The 18,025-nt window shown below is 42.6% G+C and overlaps 1 protein-coding gene and 1 long non-coding RNA gene across 11 annotated transcripts in view; one reads left to right on the top strand and one right to left on the bottom strand.

Moving 5' to 3' along the window:
- LOC129868449 (nuclear pore complex protein Nup98-Nup96-like) overlaps positions 1–1,182 on the bottom strand; it is a 28,907-nt gene extending 27,725 nt beyond the window's left edge. For 7 of the 9 annotated variants that reach the window (XM_055942447.1, XM_055942451.1, XM_055942450.1 and 4 more), the window contains exon 1: positions 970–1,182. The gene's annotated coding sequence lies outside the window, so the exon portion shown is untranslated. Of the gene's footprint in view, positions 1–776; positions 890–969 lie in introns of those variants that run through there. The other 2 variants (XM_055942455.1, XM_055942448.1) reach the window with 2 other exon arrangements.
- Positions 359–11,348, top strand: LOC129868451 (uncharacterized). 2 transcript variants are annotated; one of them, XR_008761765.1, is made up of 6 exons: positions 359–599; positions 3,312–3,464; positions 3,951–4,112; positions 9,338–9,472; positions 9,567–9,624; positions 9,764–11,348. It is a non-coding gene; the product is annotated as an uncharacterized LOC129868451 (long non-coding RNA). The 2 variants fall into 2 exon arrangements; XR_008761766.1 differs by having other exon boundaries at positions 359–852.
- The last annotated feature ends 6,677 nt before the right edge of the window (positions 11,349–18,025 follow it).

Here is an 18,025-nt window from a genome sequence, read left to right as displayed (position 1 = left end):
ACCTAGATCGATAAAGCTAGCTTTCTATGTATGATTTTTGGGCGTTGGAAAAAAAATATGGGTCACAGTCCATATATTTTAGGTATTCTCGTAGCCATGCAAGCAGTTGATAACTCTGGCGGGAACGCAGTAACTTGTTTACTTCAGGGTGTTAATGACGTTCACATTCCAAAAGAGGCTTCAGGCTACGAGACAGCTGATTGGGCTCAGCATCGGGTGTTTAACCTGTCTTCTATGGCATTTATGACACGTTTGCCAACAACAACAAAATATCAACTTTAGCTAGTTGCTATTTGGAACTGAGAGAAGCGGTGTAACTTAGTTAATTCGTTCTGGTGTGAGGTTTCCAGAATAGTTAACTAACCACCGTACACACATGTTCAAGTCATACCACCTGCCAGTCTCGCTTCTATATTTTCCAAAAGCAAGATCAAAAGTCAATTTCGAAAGCTTTATAACAATTTAGGTAACTAACGTTAGATTTATCTAACATAGCGTCTACCAGTCGGCTGGTTTGCTAACTAACGACTGACTGAAAGCCAGTTAGGCGACAGAAGAATATGTTATCACGCTGTGGCCTGCCTGGCAGACATCGTTAGGTAACGTTAGCTATCTAATCTACCTAGCTAGCGCACTACTAGCAACACATACTGATATTATTAGTAACCTTAACAGTCGACGTTAGTCAATTAGCTAACTACTGTAGCTAAATTAAACACAACTCCAATGGTCAACCATTGCATGAAATGAAATTATAGATCACACTAACACCGTACCCGTCGCACAAGATAAAACCAGATGTGACCAGTTTAGCCTGCTAACGTTCATTGTAAACATCCGCAAATGTCGCTGGTGAGTCAGAACCACAACACTGCTAACACGACTAGTTGTGATGCTAATTGTGATGTTGTGCTAACACGTTAGCTGACATGGTTGAAAAAGGGACGGCAGGACAATGTTAAAACTCACCGTAAATAAGACTATGGTCTATCCGGTAGCAATATGGGTGAAAATAAGGTCGAAGTCTCTAAACGGGGATATCTAACTAGCAATGCTAGTTTCCGTAACTAATCTCGTCGCACAACCAGGCAATCTGCGGTAAGGAGGCCAAAATGCGTCATGCTTTGAAAATTTCGATGTGCGCCAACGTTATTTTCCTTCTTCTCATTATTATAATTTTTCTCTTTATTGGCAGACCACTCACACGGTGTATTACCGCCACCTATGGTACGGGGTTGTAAACAATATCAACAAAACAAAACGTTTTGGATGAACAAATCATACTAATTACCAAAAACAAAAAAACACTAACCAAATTCACACTACTACCCTGAATTTCCAACAAAAACTGTATTATTCAGATCTCTACACAGGCTCAGGAACCTGGGAGGAAGGAACTTCATCATTCAGTAGTACCTGTTACATTTCGGCTGTAAAGTTCCGCCTCCTACAGTGGGGGAAAGAAACATGATTCCCCAAAATGGAACAAAACACCCCTCAAAATAAAATATAAAAAAATAACTACCAAAAAGTAAATAAAGAATCTAAACTAAATCAAACAAGTTTTCCTTTAAAAACTAAAACAGATCTAATCCCTACACAGACTCAATGGGAACCTGGGAGGGCGGGTCTTCCGGGGCCAGTACCCCTTGCAAATCTTCAGATTTAAAATCCTTAAATCCCAAAAACGTTTCTGCCGTAGCCACAATAATGTCCCGTTTCTTAGACTTCTTTGAGACTTGTGCTGTACAGTTTATAACTGTGGCAATGAACGCCACAAAACTTTTTCCAACTTTTTAACACACAGGGTATCTTTTGACTGGCAGTAAACATTTACTACACAATAGCGTTTTTCATAGCGAAGAGAAAGGGCAGCAGGCGAGGGAGAGTGAGGATCGGGGAAGGCAGAGAGACCGTCAGAACCTTGCCCATACTGTAGGCTATACTGTATCTTGGTATTCTATATCTAGCAATGCCTCGCATATTCACTTAAAGTATACATTAAGATATCAATTAGTATGTCAAAGCTATTCTTCATAGTGTCAGTGAATTGGAGTTGAACATCGCCAAATACATCAGTTTAATTAAGCCTAAATGCAATAAAAAAGTACTGCCTATAGCTTAGGCTATTTAGTGAAACCCAGGCTGGCTGTTGATGTCCTAGGTCAGGGCTCTCCAGCCCTGTTCCTGGAGAGGTACCAACCTTCCTGTAGCTTTTCGCTCCAACCACAGTTGTAACTAACCTGATTCAGTTAATCAACCAGCTAATTATCGAATCAGATGCACTAGATTAGGGTTGGAGTGAAAACCTACAGGATGGTAGCTCTCCAAGAGAGCCTGTCCTGGGCAATAGATCGCAAAGCTGCATCCTCGCTAAACTTTTTGGAAATGGCAAGTTCGGTTTCTCACCAAGGTAAAATTAGTTTCAGGTCGGATGTTCGTCTGTAGTTTTCCTTACGTCCACCAACAGCAGTTAGGGACCATCAACATAGTGACAAATCAACATTTTCACATTTCAATAGTTCTTTAACCATTACTCCTAAAACTTTAAAAACTGGTTGTAGCTAACCCGATGGCATAGACATATATTGCGCACACCTTTTTTTCATCAATATACATCTGGCACTATTTTAAATTATGTATTTACATTTTGAATTTCAATAGCTCTTTGGTCATATGACCTACTGACTTCAAACAAGGTTCAGAATGTACAGTCAGTGGGCCTACACATTGCACAATCTTTAGTTTGTCCATTTTAATCTCACACGTTTTTACATGAATTTTTCAAACTTTCAGATTTCAATAGCTCCTTGGTCATGTGACCTACTGACTTCAAACAAGGTTCAGAATGTCCACTGACTACCATCTATATTGCACACCCTTTAGTTTGTCCATTTTCATCTCACTCGATTTTACATGAATTTTTCAAACATTAAAATTTAAATAGCTCCTTGGTCATGTGACCTACTGGACTCAAACAAACGTTAGAATGTCCACGGACTAGCCTTATATATTGCACACTTTTGTTTGTGTACTATAAAATCACGCGGTGTAACGTACATTTTTCATAGATTTACATTTCAATAGCTCCTTGGTCATGCCAATTACACACCTATGAAGCGTGCAGCGGATATACACCCATATTGCATAACCTCTCCTCTAGTCATGTATCTTCTATATTGTTGTACATTCATATTAGTTTGACAATTAGGGGTTCAGTCCAGTGTTGTGTTTACCCTTTTCTTTAATATTTATCTATAATAAATGGTAGTTCTAAGTATTTATTTTCCCAGTTTTTTATTTTTCCACAGCGGTACGCAATAGGAGAGAGACATATGATATCTCCTTTCATCTTTAATATCAACCATAAAGGAAAAGGGCAAAGTACGAGAGTCATGTTATTATGGTATGGATCAAGGACGGGAAAGGAGTTCTAACAGAGGTGCTTGAAGGAAGGCGTACAGGTAGGCCTCATGAAAAACAATGTTTCATATGCTCTTTTTAATCACAGTAATAGGCAATGATTTGTCAGTCAGAGTGAGCTTGATAACGTGAAAGAATCCTTTTCATAGCATCACTTTCATGTACTGTACATTAAGACAAATCCTTCTACTGTGAGTATTAGCACGCAGTTTACATGACTTGATATTTGAGTGCATTCACAACAAGTAACCTGCAGACAACTTACAAAATGCAATAGTGCATTTGAGGGTTCCTTTTTCTGATGACAATAGTTATTTGATGCATGGCCTACTATTTCTAACTGGAACAATAAATTCCTACGTCTTTTGTGTAACACCAAAATGTATAACATTCACACCACAACTGCACGTTGAAACTACATTTTTTTTCCTGTGCAGTGATCAACTTACATTCGGATAGCTTTTTGTATTTCTGAGTCACGTAAAGGTATTGACATAGTGATTAATTAACTTTTAATGTCATTACAGAAAACATACAACAACAAAATGATCGAGTGAACAACACATTAGAAACAGAGGATGTCATGAAAATGGCAAATAAAGATGACAATGGAAAAGGAAATTTTGATGATGACCAGAAATTCAGTCAACACCAACTAGATCACTACTTCAGAGACAGAGGGACAGAAAGTGAGTGATGCTAAAAGAATGACCAGACCAGGGGCAAAGTCATTTTCCACTTCTATTAAGATGGACAGGTGAAAGAAAATAAAGCCCTTACCAGGTACCTCAAATCTACAACAGCCATGGACAGATGTGCTTTATTCTGAATTTAATAAGGTCAATCCATGCTGCACCTTGGCATTCAAATACCAGCATATCAAAGCTAGTCACAGCCGGATAAAAGCCTCACCTTACTTCTTTCTGTGCCTCGGCCACCTGCACCTTTCAGTCGTGTAAAGCGAAATACATGTTTAGACGACAAAAAATACCTACCAAATATAGCAAATATGTCAACATCATGGTATTCAGATTTGGTGAGATGACACACCAACGAAGTGAGAGAAGATGTAGGCCTGTAAGATATAATCGCAGAGGTGCAGTATCAAAGGCAGCACAAAAAGGTGTCAGCAACTACCACTACAGACAGTTAGAAAACACACGTACAGAAGAGATTTTGTCAGGCAACATTATAAGAAGCCTTTCAAAAGATATTCTCAAAGTGATTGGGGCTGAAATTAGAAAGGGCACAAGGCTACATGATGACATGATGCTAGAGCTCATGCTTGCACAAAAGTTTTGAAGGAGTGTGCCACAACTTCAGCTACTACATATGGATAAATGCTGCACCTCCAAGTCGAGCCGTTTGGCATTCACTTGTACACAGAAGAGTGTTTGAAGATCCTAGTTGAACATCTGAGAAAGCGCAGTCCAGTGACTCTTCATATTGATACCATTGGTGGGTTTGTGTCTAAGATTAGCAATGACAGTAAAAGAGTTCTGTACTATGCTCTGGTTCTGCCCGGAATGGGCAAGGATAACCCCCCCCCCCCCCCCCCCCCCGTATCCGAGATGATTAGTGTTCAGCACTCCATCCCAACATTAATCTTTTGGTTAATGGATACAGTACACAAGGTCTCACAAATGACAAGCTGCAAGGTGAGACAGGTGGAGGCTGATTTCAGCTGGGTGCTGATTGGAAGTGTATTTCTCTCATTTAACAAAGAGAGCACCACTTCTTATCTAAACAGAGCCCACAGCATAGTTTCCTTGGAGGAAAAAGAAGATTGCAAAGACTTCACAGTGCTCCATCTGTGCTCTGCCCACATCCTTAAGGCTGTCGTACAGGGATTTGGGAAGAAAATAAATGACAAAGGGCTCAAAGAATATGCAACTTTTTGCTTTTTCCTTGTTGCTCAACAGCACCTCTTTCTTTGAGGCACTTAATGTCTTTAGACACGTGTGTGCTTTTCAAATCACAACATAAAAGTAATCTTGTGGATGAATCACAAAAGCATTTAGATGAGAGTATTATGAAGTCAGAGAACGTGAAAGTGGAGGACGTGATGAGAGATGACAGTTATGAAGAAAGTGCAATGTCAGAAGAAGAAAAAAACATGTGGACAATGTGGTTGCTGTTGTGAGGTCTACAGACAGAAACCTCTTTCCTTCTACATCATTCAGAGTGTAAAACGCTGCAGCCCCACAAATGGCTTGTGGGTGAGGTAATAAATACTAGTCGTAACATGACAATAAGCATTTTTTCAATCACAATTCTAAACATATCGTGGGGGAAAAAATCATGCAGTATGAAGGATGAAAATAGATGTACATTAGATGTGCACCTAACTAAGTCTAAGGACATGTAATATCATTATGTAGTTACCTGGAATTGGAGTTGAATGTTTCTGATGACGTACACTTGTCACGCCCTGGCCTTATTATTCTTTGTTTTCTTTATTATTTTAGTTAGGTCAGGGTGTGACATGGGTAATGTTTATGTTTTGTTGGTTTTGGGTGTTTATTTGGTAAAGGGGTTATGGGGTGTAGTAGATGGTTTTGTGTTGAGTGTATATGTCTAGTGTTGTCTATGTTGGTTAGTTATCTAGGAGAGTCTATGGTTACCTGAATGAGTTCCCAATTAGAGACAGCTGATTTCGGTTGTCTCTGATTGGGAGCCTTATTTAGGGTAGCCATAGGCTCTCATTGGTTGTGGGTAATTGTCTATGTAAGAACGTTTGTAGCCTGTTTGTATGTGCACAACGTTTGTAGCTTCACGGTCGTTTTGTTATTTTGTTAAAGTGTTTTTGTGTCGTGTTCATCTTCGTGTTATAATAAAAGAAGATGGCATATTTTCCAACTGCTGCATTTTGGTCCGTTAATCCGCCACACGATCGTGACAGAATTACCCACCATAGGACCAAGCGGCATGGAAGGCGGCAACAGGACCTACCTACACAGGATCTCTGGAGTTGGGAGGACGAATTGGAAAGAGATGGACCTTGGGATCAACCTGGAGAATATCGCCTCCCTCGTGAAGAGCTGGAGGCAGCGAAAGCCGAGAGGAGGCGATATGAGGAGGCAGCACGGAGACAAGGCTGGAAACCCGTGAGTACACCCCAAAAATTTCTTGGGGGGGCCTTAAAGGGAGTGTGGCGAAGTCAGGTAGGAAACCTGCGCCTACTCCCTGTACTTACCGTGGAGAGCGGGAGTACGGGCAGACACCGTGTTACGCAGTAGAGCGCACGGTGTCTCCTGTACGCGTGCATAGCCCGGTTCGGTACATTTCAGCTCCACGTATCGGCCGGGCTAGACTGAGCGTTGAGCCGTATGTCATGAAGCCGGCCCAACGCATCTGGTCACCAGTGCGTCTCCTCGGGCCGGCGTACATGGCACCAGCCTTACGCATGGTGTCCCCGGTTCGCCTACATAGGCCGGTGCGGGTTATTCCACCTCCCCGCACTGGTCAGGCGACGGGGAGCATAGAACCAGGTAAGGTTGGGCAGGCTCGGCGTTCAAGGGAGCCAGTACGCCTGCACGGTCCGGTATTTCCGGCGCCACCTCCCTGCCCCAATCCAGTACCACCAGTGCCTCCTCCACGCACTAGCTATATGGTGCGTGTCTCCAGCCCTTTACCACCAGTGTCTAAACCACGCACCAAGCCTCCTGTGTGTCCCCAGAGTCCTGTGCGTCCTGTTGCTGCTCCCCGCACTAGCCCTGAGATGCGTGTCTCCAGCCCGGTGCCACCAGTCCCGGCACCACGCACCAGGCCTACAGTGCGCCTCAGCCGGCAGGAGTCTGCCGTCTGCACAGCGTTGACTGAACTGCTCGTCTCCCCAGCGCCATCTGAGCCATCCGTCTCCCCAGCGCCATCTGAGCCATCCGTCTCCCCAGCGCCATCTGAGCCATCAGTCTGCAATGAGCCTGCAAAGCCGCCCGTCTGCCATGAGCCCACTGAGCCGTCCGCCAGACAGGAGCCGCTAGAGCCGCCAGCCAGACAGGAGCCGCTAGAGCCGCCAGCCAGACAGGAGCCGCTAGAGCCGCCAGCCAGACAGGAGCCGCTAGAGCCGTCCGTCAGACAGGATCCGCCAGAGCCGCCAACCAGACAGGATCCGCCAGAGCCGCCAACCAGACAGGATCTGCCAGATCAGTCAGCCAGCCATGAGCAGCCAGATCAGTCAGCCAGCCATGAGCAGCCAGATCCGTCAGCTAGCCATGAGCAGCCAGATCCGTCAGCTAGCCATGAGCAGCCAGATCCGTCAGCTAGCCATGAGCAGCCAGATCCGTCAGCTAGCCATGAGCAGCCAGATCCGTCAGCTAGCCATGAGCAGCCAGATCCGTCAGCTAGCCATGAGCAGCCAGATCCGTCAGCTAGCCATGAGCAGCCAGATCCGTCAGCTAGCCATGAGCAGCCAGATCCGTCAGCTAGCCATGAGCAGCCAGATCCGTCAGCTAGCCATGAGCAGCCAGATCCGTCAGCTAGCCATGAGCAGCCAGATCCGTCAGCTAGCCATGAGCAGCCAGATCCGTCAGCCAGCCATGAGCAGCCAGATCCGTTAGCCAGCCATGAGCAGCCAGATCCGTTAGCCAGCCATGAGCAGCCAGATCTGTCAGCCAGCCATGGGCCGTCCCTCAGTCCGGAGCTGCAGTCCCTCAGTCCGGAGCTGCAGTCCCTCAGTCCGGAGCTGCCGTTCCTCAGTCCGGAGCTGCCCCTTACCCTGGAGCTGCCCCTTACCCTGGTGCTGCCCCTTACCCTGGTGCTGCCCCTTACCCTGGTGCTGCCCCTTACCCTGGTACTGCCCCTTATCCTGGTACTGCCCCTGACCCTGGTACTGCCCCTTACCCTGGTACTGGTCCTTAGTCCGGAGCTGTCCCTTAGTCCGGAACTCCCCCTTAATGCAATGGGGTTAATGTGGAGGGGGGTCGTTTGGAGGAAGCCTAGGAGGTGGTTAGGTACTGTGGTGACGTGGGGACTACGACCAGAGCCGGAGCCGCCACCGTGGAGGGGAGCCCACCCAGACCCTCCCCTAGACTGTGTATGGTGCGCCCGGAGTTCGCGCCTCAAGGGGGGGGTTATGTCACGCCCTGGCCTTATTATTCTTTGTTTTCTTTATTATTTTAGTTAGGTCAGGGTGTGACATGGGTAATGTTTATGTTTTGTTGGTTTTGGGTGTTTATTTGGTAAAGGGGTTATGGGGTGTAGTAGATGGTTTTGTGTTGAGTGTATATGTCTAGTGTTGTCTATGTTGGTTAGTTATCTAGGAGAGTCTATGGTTACCTGAATGAGTTCCCAATTAGAGACAGCTGATTTCGGTTGTCTCTGATTGGGAGCCTTATTTAGGGTAGCCATAGGCTCTCATTGGTTGTGGGTAATTGTCTATGTAAGAACGTTTGTAGCCTGTTTGTATGTGCACAACGTTTGTAGCTTCACGGTCGTTTTGTTATTTTGTTGTTTTGTTAAAGTGTTTTTGTGTCGTGTTCATCTTCGTGTTATAATAAAAGAAGATGGCATATTTTCCAACTGCTGCATTTTGGTCCGTTAATCCGCCACACGATCGTGACAACACTTGAATATTTATGGCCCTTATTCTGTCACTTTAAAGTAAATAGTGAAGATGTGTCATCACGTAAACACAGTATTGTCAGCAATAACACACAATTTTGACTACATAACACCTTATGTATGATACTTAATCTCCCTAACAAAGCATATATACTGCATGTGACAATGACCCATTAAATTGCACGTAGACAGAATATAAATGTAATTACGTTTGTTTTAAATCTCAATAAACAATCCTTATAACTAACCAATATTCTCTGAAATGTCTATGTATTTTAGTTTATGCTTAATTATTTGTATAATGTTCTTCACATTCAAAGCATTTGTGGTTTCACTTTCTCTCCTTATACAGACAATCGAATGGTACGTTCAAGCAACCACAAAAAGCTGCGGTCATGGGACAAAGATTTACATCTTAAATCATTACTCAGCCCAAGTCATTCTAAATGGAAAAAGAAGTTCAGTGCGCAAGCAAAGTCTGCCCAAGGTACTAATACAATCTGTTAGTGTAATTTTAAAGGATTAACTATTGATACATTTTTTGGGGCTTAGTGACAAGCATGTGAAATGATTTATTTCAGGTGAACTTCAGTAACTACAATGCTGTCATGAGTTTCTTAAATGTGAACCAGAACCACTGTAAGTTCATTGTGAGTTAAATCCTTTTTCCAAAATTGATTTAGGAACATTTTTGTGAAGAAGTATGAGGGTTGTGATAAGGGTGATTTAATAGTAAAATCATTTAAGGGATCAATACATGTCTATATTGCTTCCCCAGTATCTGCATGAACCATCAGGCCAAGTGTTTTTGGTTGACCCTGCTGGACAGAAAGAGAAGGAGGAATCGGAACACGCTGCATTCAAATTCAGGTCTTAGTTATTCCATTGTACTGGATCTAATACATATTAGCATTTTACATACATTCATAAGTGTAATAGTTTTTTATGACATACTGTGAAAAACTCTTGGCTGCTGGCTCTGGCAGAGCAGACTGAAAGGGGAAGGGGAGCTCTTGACTTGAACCACGGGTTCTCTGTAAAGAGAGAGTAATCCAAAAGGCACAGACACCCCCCTTAACTTTCAATTGGCACCCTTGACCTGTATGTATTCACTCCTGATTGGCTCTGTGGTGCTTAGTCAATGGGAACGCCATTGCCGGCCCCATCATAATGTCACGAATCCCGCCGAAGATGGTGCCTCTTCCTGTTCGGGCGGTCGTCGTTGCCGGCCTACTCGCTGCCACTGATCCCCTTTTCTGCTTCAGTTAGTTTTGTCTGATTAGTTTCATCTGTTTCTTGTTTGGGTTTTGTTTTGGGCTATTTAAACCCGGTAGGCCCGCCGGCTTTTGTGCGGGCTTGTTTTTCTGTTCATAGTGTGTGGATTATTGTGGATTCCGTTTTCCTGGACAGTTTCGTCCTATTTGTTGGACTGGGTATTTTATGCACCCTTGTGTTTGGCGGGACCGTTACTCTGTTCTTGGAATAAAGATCCACGTTTTGAACTACCCTGCTCTCTGCGCCTGACTCCTCTACCCACTACTCCTAGAAGCCATTACACATAAAGTTTTTACACAGTCTGGCAGTGTGACTAAAGTGCCAGAGGTATGAAGAGACATCCTCCTTTGTATTTATGGGAACAAATATTTCCAAACACTTTGGATCCTATTCTTGGACAGTTAGAAGACACAATGCGTAAATGCAAAAATAAATAAAAAATACTAATTACTGTCCATAAGTAACCTCAACCTTGTGGGTCTGTGGGTGTTTGGGCCAATAAAGTGCCAACTCAATTCTACCACTGACTAGTCTCTCATGCCCCTATGAACGGGGACACAGGGCAATAGTTTTTCATCTAAACCAGATCTTTTTTTTACTGGAGTACACTAACCCCTAATCGGGGCTCTTTTCTTGACACACAGTAGCAGTTTACCAGATAAGAAGTCAAGAAGATCAAAAAGTAGATTGTTGTAAGACTGTATTACATCCTGTGCTGGCCCCATTGTCATATCCATTATGGATTCTGAGTGGTAAAATCATAGCTGAAAAATTACTCTAACACACAAAGTGTGTTTGTCAAAATAATATCTGAAAATGTCAGTTGTTGAACATAATACTTCTACTTGCAATAGCAATTTATGAGGAATATTCCATGTATCAACACTACATGTAGGACAGACATAAGACATTCCCACATAGAGTATGTATGATACATGACTAGAGGTTATGCAATAGGGCTGTATATCAACTGCACGCTTCTTAGGTGTGTAATTGACATGACCAAGGAGCTATTGAAATGTAAAACTATGAAAAATGTATGTTACACCGCGTGATTTTACAGTACACAAACAAGAGTGTGCAATATATACGGCTTGTCCATGGACATTCTAAAGTTTGTTTGAGTCCAGTAGGTCACATGACCAAGGTGCTATTGAAGTTTACATTTAGAAAATTCATGTAAAAAAGAGTGAAATGAAAATGGACAAACTAAATGGTGTGCAATGTGTAGGCCTACTGAGTGGACATACTGAACCTTGTTTGAGGTCAGTAGGTCACATGACCAAAGAGCTATTGATGTTTGAAAGTTTGAAAAATTCATGTATAATCGAGTGAGATGAAAATTGACAAACTAAATGGTGTGCAATGTGTAGGCCTGCTGAGTGGACATACTGAACCTTGTTTGAGGTCAATAGGTCACATGACCAAGGAGCTATTGAAATTTGAACATTTGAAAAATTTATGTAAAATCGTGTGAGATGAAAATGAACAAACCAAAGGCTGTGCAATATAGACGGGTAGTCAGTGGACATTCTGAACCTTGTTTGAGTCTAGTAGGTCACACGACCAAGGAGCTATTCAAATTTGAATGTAAAACAAGTTTGTACTTTGTTTACACTTCCTAACTAATTCAACTAGGAATACAAAATGCTGCTCACATTTCCACATGCTTATTCACTTTGGAAAGCGAATTATGAAAATAAGACCTGTGCAATGTTGTGTGCAATTTTTCCAACATCATGACACTTATTTGGAGTCTGTGGCTCAAGTGGTTTGAAAGCTATTTAGGTTTGAAAGCGTGAATATCCATTGAATATCCAACTGAAAACTGTCTTTACCTCGGTCACTTACCGATCCATAAACACAAGTGCAAATAGGTTCAATAGCTCAAATCAGCAGGATGTGGGGCATTGTTATTAGAAGGACGTCCAACATGGATGGATCGCAAAAATAATTATTATGATCACACTTAATCGATTTAAATATTATGTGGAGACCTATACATTTGGCCGCCAAGCACGATTTCAGTGTAGCTAGCCTATTATCGTCTAGACATGGCGTTAAAATATCTTCACGCCTACAAAAACTTCCTGGGTTCCGTCATAAGTCAATTCAATTTGAAAAAATTAAGAATTACTGTGTGCTGTTTGGAAAAACGAATCCTGTGTGATACCAACGTCTCTTGTAATACCCATTCCGACTAGGGCTACAAAATGGCTAAGAATAGGTTTATCAGCATAGTGCGCCGCATCATCCCATGGGATCCGGCAAGGCTGCACACAGTAGAACTATCACTGAAATATTCTAGTTCCCACAAATCACCCTCTTTCGATTTTCAAACAAAACAAGCCTTTTTTTTTGGCAAATGTGCAGCATTATGCTCATGTCAGTCCTCAAGAACGCAAATATAGTCTTCCTAGTAGGACTGCAATAATGCGAAGGTGTGTATGGGCCCTCGAGTTGCGCAGCGGTCTAAGGCACTGCATCTTAGTGCTAGAGGTGTCACTGCAGACACCCTGGTTCAAATCCAGGTTGTATCACAACCGGCTGTGATTGGGCACCCAATACCTTGCCTAGTTAAACAAAGTTGAAATTTAAAAAACGGTAGCCTAACATCAATCATTGTTTAGTACTCTGAAAATGTTTAAAAAAACATGAACTTGATTGACCATGCTGTAGGTCATGTAACTGTTTGTTACAGGCACTATGCTTTGTGGGCTTGACAGATGTTGTTCTCCGGTTTTGTGATGAAACAGGTGTGGTTGAATTTATTCTGCCAATGTCTTCTTATTGTCTCAGCCTTATGCCTATATATCATGGTGGCAAGGCATATGAACTAACAGAGCAAACACAATTATTACAAGACAGGTTGTAATATGGCTATTTTCTTCCCTGGCATGGCTTCCCCAGTGATTTTACTCATGCACTGCTACTGGTTGTTCATCCTTGTACCAATCATAATCTGAGCAGCACTGCACCACTGCAAAAAAAGACTAGGCCTACCTGGAACACCACCCATTGGGATTTTAATGGTAAAACATTGTAACTTTACCTATAGCCTGGACATTTGTCTAGGCTTATGGCTAAATCCAAACAATTTTAAGGCATGTACTGGTCTTCAAGTGCCTCATTAAAATGTATGTATGCTGAGCGAACAGCTGTGCAAACCACATTCCAAAATGTATTTAAAGTTATGAATTAATGATGTGTGCCTACGGCTGTGGCCGTCATGACATTTTGTCCACAGGTGTATTGTCATGCAAAAGCCTGCCAGTCTCACTTAATTTGCCGTTAATTAACATAAACACATCTCCAGGCCTCCACACATACAAACCGTTTTTTTTTAAGTCTAAAAAAGCTATTTAGTATACACCATCACAATAATCCACTTTTTATTTTAGGCGGGTCAAAAGAAACATTATGAAATGAAGAAAATGTACTTAAGAAGAACAGAATATGAGGTGGCCTACTGTATGTTATCTGGCTATGCGCTATGCCGTAGGTTTGTTAATTTAGCAGACAAGATCTGTACCATTGTTTCATATTATTTTATAGTAAGAAGAATATCATTGACCTTAGGTGAATAAAATAGAAAGGATATTTTTCCCATTGCAGTGCAAGTGCGCGCTCATATGAAGTGGCTATGTTGAGCATAAAGGGGATCATTTGAAACAGGTCCTATACGCTAGATTTAGTTATTTGTTAACTTTAGTTCTGAATTCTAAGTTACAAATCTTAGAATTTCTGAGAAATCAAAACATATATGGGCTGCATGATGCCACAGGCTATTGGTGATTTGAGAAAGTCTAAAAAAAGCTTGCCTCAGGCTGTACACTCTCTTCTCTCATCAAATCATCATATTTTCACTCATCAGACTATTCTCAAATTAATCTTGTCTTTACTAATATGTAAAATTGGTTTAGATTTATAATGGTCCATTTATCAAATGGGCAGGAACAGGGGCAGGGGAAAAAATACATGTCATCTGTATGCACTCAAATAGCTGATGGAGGCCACTTTCCCGCCAGTTCGTTTTTTCTCCCTCATGCCAGGTAGGCTACTCCGGTTATTTCACTCCACACATCAACCATTGTTTGAGGAGCATGCAGCCTATTGCTGCACCACAGATCATATTCCGCCATTGGTTCTCCTTCCGTGTTCCTGCAGCTACCCAGAGCTTAATTTGGGATACCAAATTAAATATATTCGGGAACGTCGATAGTAACATATTAAATAACTAAACATATTAAATTGTTGACCGACCATCTCTCTGCGCACTTGAGAAAGGAATGAAGGAGAGAGGGGAGGAGACAGAAACGCAAGGTGGTGAGATATTCTGTAGCAAATACAAATGTACTATAATTGTAGGCTAACTCTGTAAGCCGCCCTGAACAATCAATGAACCAACAGTATCGCCGAGGCCTACACATTCTCTCCAAGACTCATGGATAAGGTAATCAAGTCTATCCAGTATGCATAGTAATACAGTCCACAGTCAAAGACAATTACTAGAATTTGTTGAATTTTGGAGTATAGGCTAGACCAATAATGTACCAAAGACATCTTAAATCTGTTTTTTTTTTATGTTTTTCAGCCATTTGTAATATGCAGTAGACTAAGTATTGTATAACAGCTCAATCATTATTTGAATTACGTTTTGGGGGGGGATTGGGCTCACATAAAGGCCTATGCATATGTTTTTTTTTTAATTAATCATCACTTTAGAAAGCGCTGTCCATTTTGTTGTTAGGCTTTGAAACAACAGCCACAGAAGCCATGTTTTCCACTCAGTTTGAACCTGTTGTTGAACTTCTTTCTTCAAATTGGTCAATCACAGTGAGGTAAGTTGTAAAAGAACATACTGTTTTTATGATAAGTGTTTAATGTGGTTTTTGATTTCATTTGCATTGATGTCAGAGTGGTTAGAGGGACAATACTAGGTCATTAGCGACCTGATGATTGTTAGAGTGTTTAGTACTACCAACACCTGTCCAGAGTGCACAAGAGGGGATTACCGTGACTCAAAGGTCAGGTGGAAGTTTACTGTGGTCATGACTCATGACTGCCGGTGTGGTGGTAATACGGTCACCACAGCAGGCCTAGGTGTGCCCACTGGGATGCGGAAACTCCAAATCAAACGAACCTGTTTTTGGAGTGGCAAGTTTGTAGTGATAAGATGCCCACAGGGAATTAGAATAAGCAGACCATTATTGACACAAAATTACACAAAGGGATCTTGTCCCTCAATCTTAATTGGCGCTCCAGTCCACAGTGTTATAGACCTGCACAGTGGGCGCTTCATAATACCTATAAAACCTTGCGCTAAAACCCGGTAATGGTTCCAATTGTTTTTTCCCTATTCATTTTTGCGTTTGGAACTTTAGAACTACTTCATATAAGGTCTGTGTTTTAGGCTTACCCTGCTGTGATGTTTTGATAGCCATGTAATTCTCTCTTGCATTTTATCATGGGTACAGTGGAAATTTACATATTTGATGTTTAAGTTATTTCTTACCCCTTTTGTTGTGTGGAGCTTCCTTTTCTGGTAAATGCAGGATGGGAGAGACACCACTTCCAGCAGATCTTCTTCCTGTGGGTGGCGTTGATCATGCACTGCTTCTCGTGGGGTGAGCCTGATGTTTCGCATGTCACACCTGATGACTAATACATGGGGAAAAGGGGGTCATAAAGTCAAAATTTCGATGCATCTACAAATTCAATGTTTTACACAATATTGTATCATATTTGATGAGTTACTGACCTGTTCGTCCACAGGCTCGATGTGCTGTAGTCTCCACAACTGGACACTCGCTCTCTGATCACACTGCCACAGGATGTCCATGCACCAGATGGTCTGAGGGATGCACTCCTGTTAGACTGGAAAACAAAGAGACATTTGGTCAGTGGTGGGTCTTTTACAATCCTGTATCAAATAAAAATGTATTTGTCACATGCGCTGAATACAACCTTACCGTGAAATGCTTACTTACAAGCCCTTAACCAACCATGCCATGTAGCGTAAGAAAATATTTGCTAAATAAATTAAAGTTAAAAAAAGTAACACAATAAAATAACAATAATGAGGCTATATACAGGGGGTACCGGTACCGAGTCAATGTGTGGGGGCACAGGTTAGTTGAGGTAATTGAGGTAATATGTACATTTAGGTAGGGGTGAAGTGACTATGCATAGATAAAACAGTGAGTAGCAGCAGCGTAAAAAAAGGGTGTCAATGCAAATAGTCAGGGTAGCCATTTGATTAACTGTTCAGCAGTCTTATGGCTTATGGATAGAAGCTGTTAAGGAGCCTTTTGGACCTAGACTTGGCGCTCCGGTACCGCTTCCCGTGTGGTAGCAGAGAGAACACTATGACTTGGGTGGCTAGAGTCTGACAATTTTTAGAGCCTGACAATTTTTAGAGCCTTCCTCTGGCACTGCCTGGTATAGAGGTCCTGGATGGCAGGAAACTACCCTCTGCAGCGCCCTGCGGTCGGATGTCGAGCTGGTGCCATACCAGGCGGTGATGCAATCAGTCAGGATGCTCTCAATGGTGCAGCTGTAGGACCTTTTGAGGATCTGAGGACCTATTCCAAATCTTTTCAGTTTCCTGAGGGGGAATAGGCATTGTCGTGCCCTCTTTACAACTGTCTTGGTGTGTTTGGACCATGATAGTTTGTTGGTGATGTGGACACCAAGGAACTTGAAGCTCTCAACCCGCTCGCACTACAGGACTTAGCTTAGTGATGAGCTTTGTGGGTACTATGGTGGTGAACATTGAGTTGTAGTCTATGAACAGCATTCTCATGTAGGTGTTTCTTTTGTCCAGGTGGGAAAGGGCAGAGTGGAGTGCAGTAGATATTGCGTCATCTGTGGATCTGTTGGGTCGGTATGTGAATTGAAGTAGGTTAGGGGAGGGTTTGGCCGGCAGGGATTACTTTGTCCTATGTGCTCTAGCGACTCCTGTGGCGGGTCGGGCGCATGCATGTTGACATGGTCGCCAGGTGTACGGTGTTTCCTCTGACACATTGGTGTGGCTGGCTTCCGGGTTAAGCGGGCATAGTGTCAAGAAGCAGTGCGTCTTGGTTGGGTCGTGTTTTGGAGGACGCATGGCTCTCGACCTTCGCGTGTCCTGAATCCGTACAGAAGTTGCAGCGATGAGACAAGACTGTAACTACCAATTGGATACCACTACATTTTGGAGAAAAAAGGGTAAAATAATTTTAAATTAAAAAAAGTTAATTTGTGGAATGTATTTTCTTCTTAATGCGTTTGATCCAATCAGTTGTGTTGTGAGAAGGTAGGGGTGGTATACAGAAGATAGCCCTATTTGGTAAAAGACCAAGTCCATATTATGGCAAGAACAGCTCAAATAAAGAAAAAGAAACGACAGTTCATCATTACTTTAAGACATGATGGTCAGTCAATGCAGAAAATGTCAAGAACTTTGAAGGTTTCTTCAAGTGCAGTCAGAAAAACCATCAAGCGCTATGATGAAACTGTCTCTCATGAGGACCGCCACAGGAAAGGAAGACCCAGAGTTACCTCTGCTGCAGAGGAAAAGTTCATTAGAGATACCAGCCTCAGAAATTGCAGCCAAATTAAATGCTTCACAGAGTTCAAGTAACAGAAACATCTCAACAGCAACTGTTCAGAGGAGACTGCGTAAATCAGGCCTTCATGGTCGAATTGCTGCAAAGAAACCCAGACTAAAGGACACCAATAAGAAGAAGAGACTTGCTTGGGCCAAGAAACACGAGCAATGGAC

The sequence above is a fragment of the Salvelinus fontinalis genome, chromosome 13 (genome assembly GCF_029448725.1).
Source record: "Salvelinus fontinalis isolate EN_2023a chromosome 13, ASM2944872v1, whole genome shotgun sequence".
In the NCBI taxonomy this organism is placed as follows: domain Eukaryota; kingdom Metazoa; phylum Chordata; class Actinopteri; order Salmoniformes; family Salmonidae; genus Salvelinus; species Salvelinus fontinalis.
The sequence above is the reverse complement of the archived record's forward strand: the minus strand, read 5'-3'. Positions and strand labels throughout refer to the sequence as shown.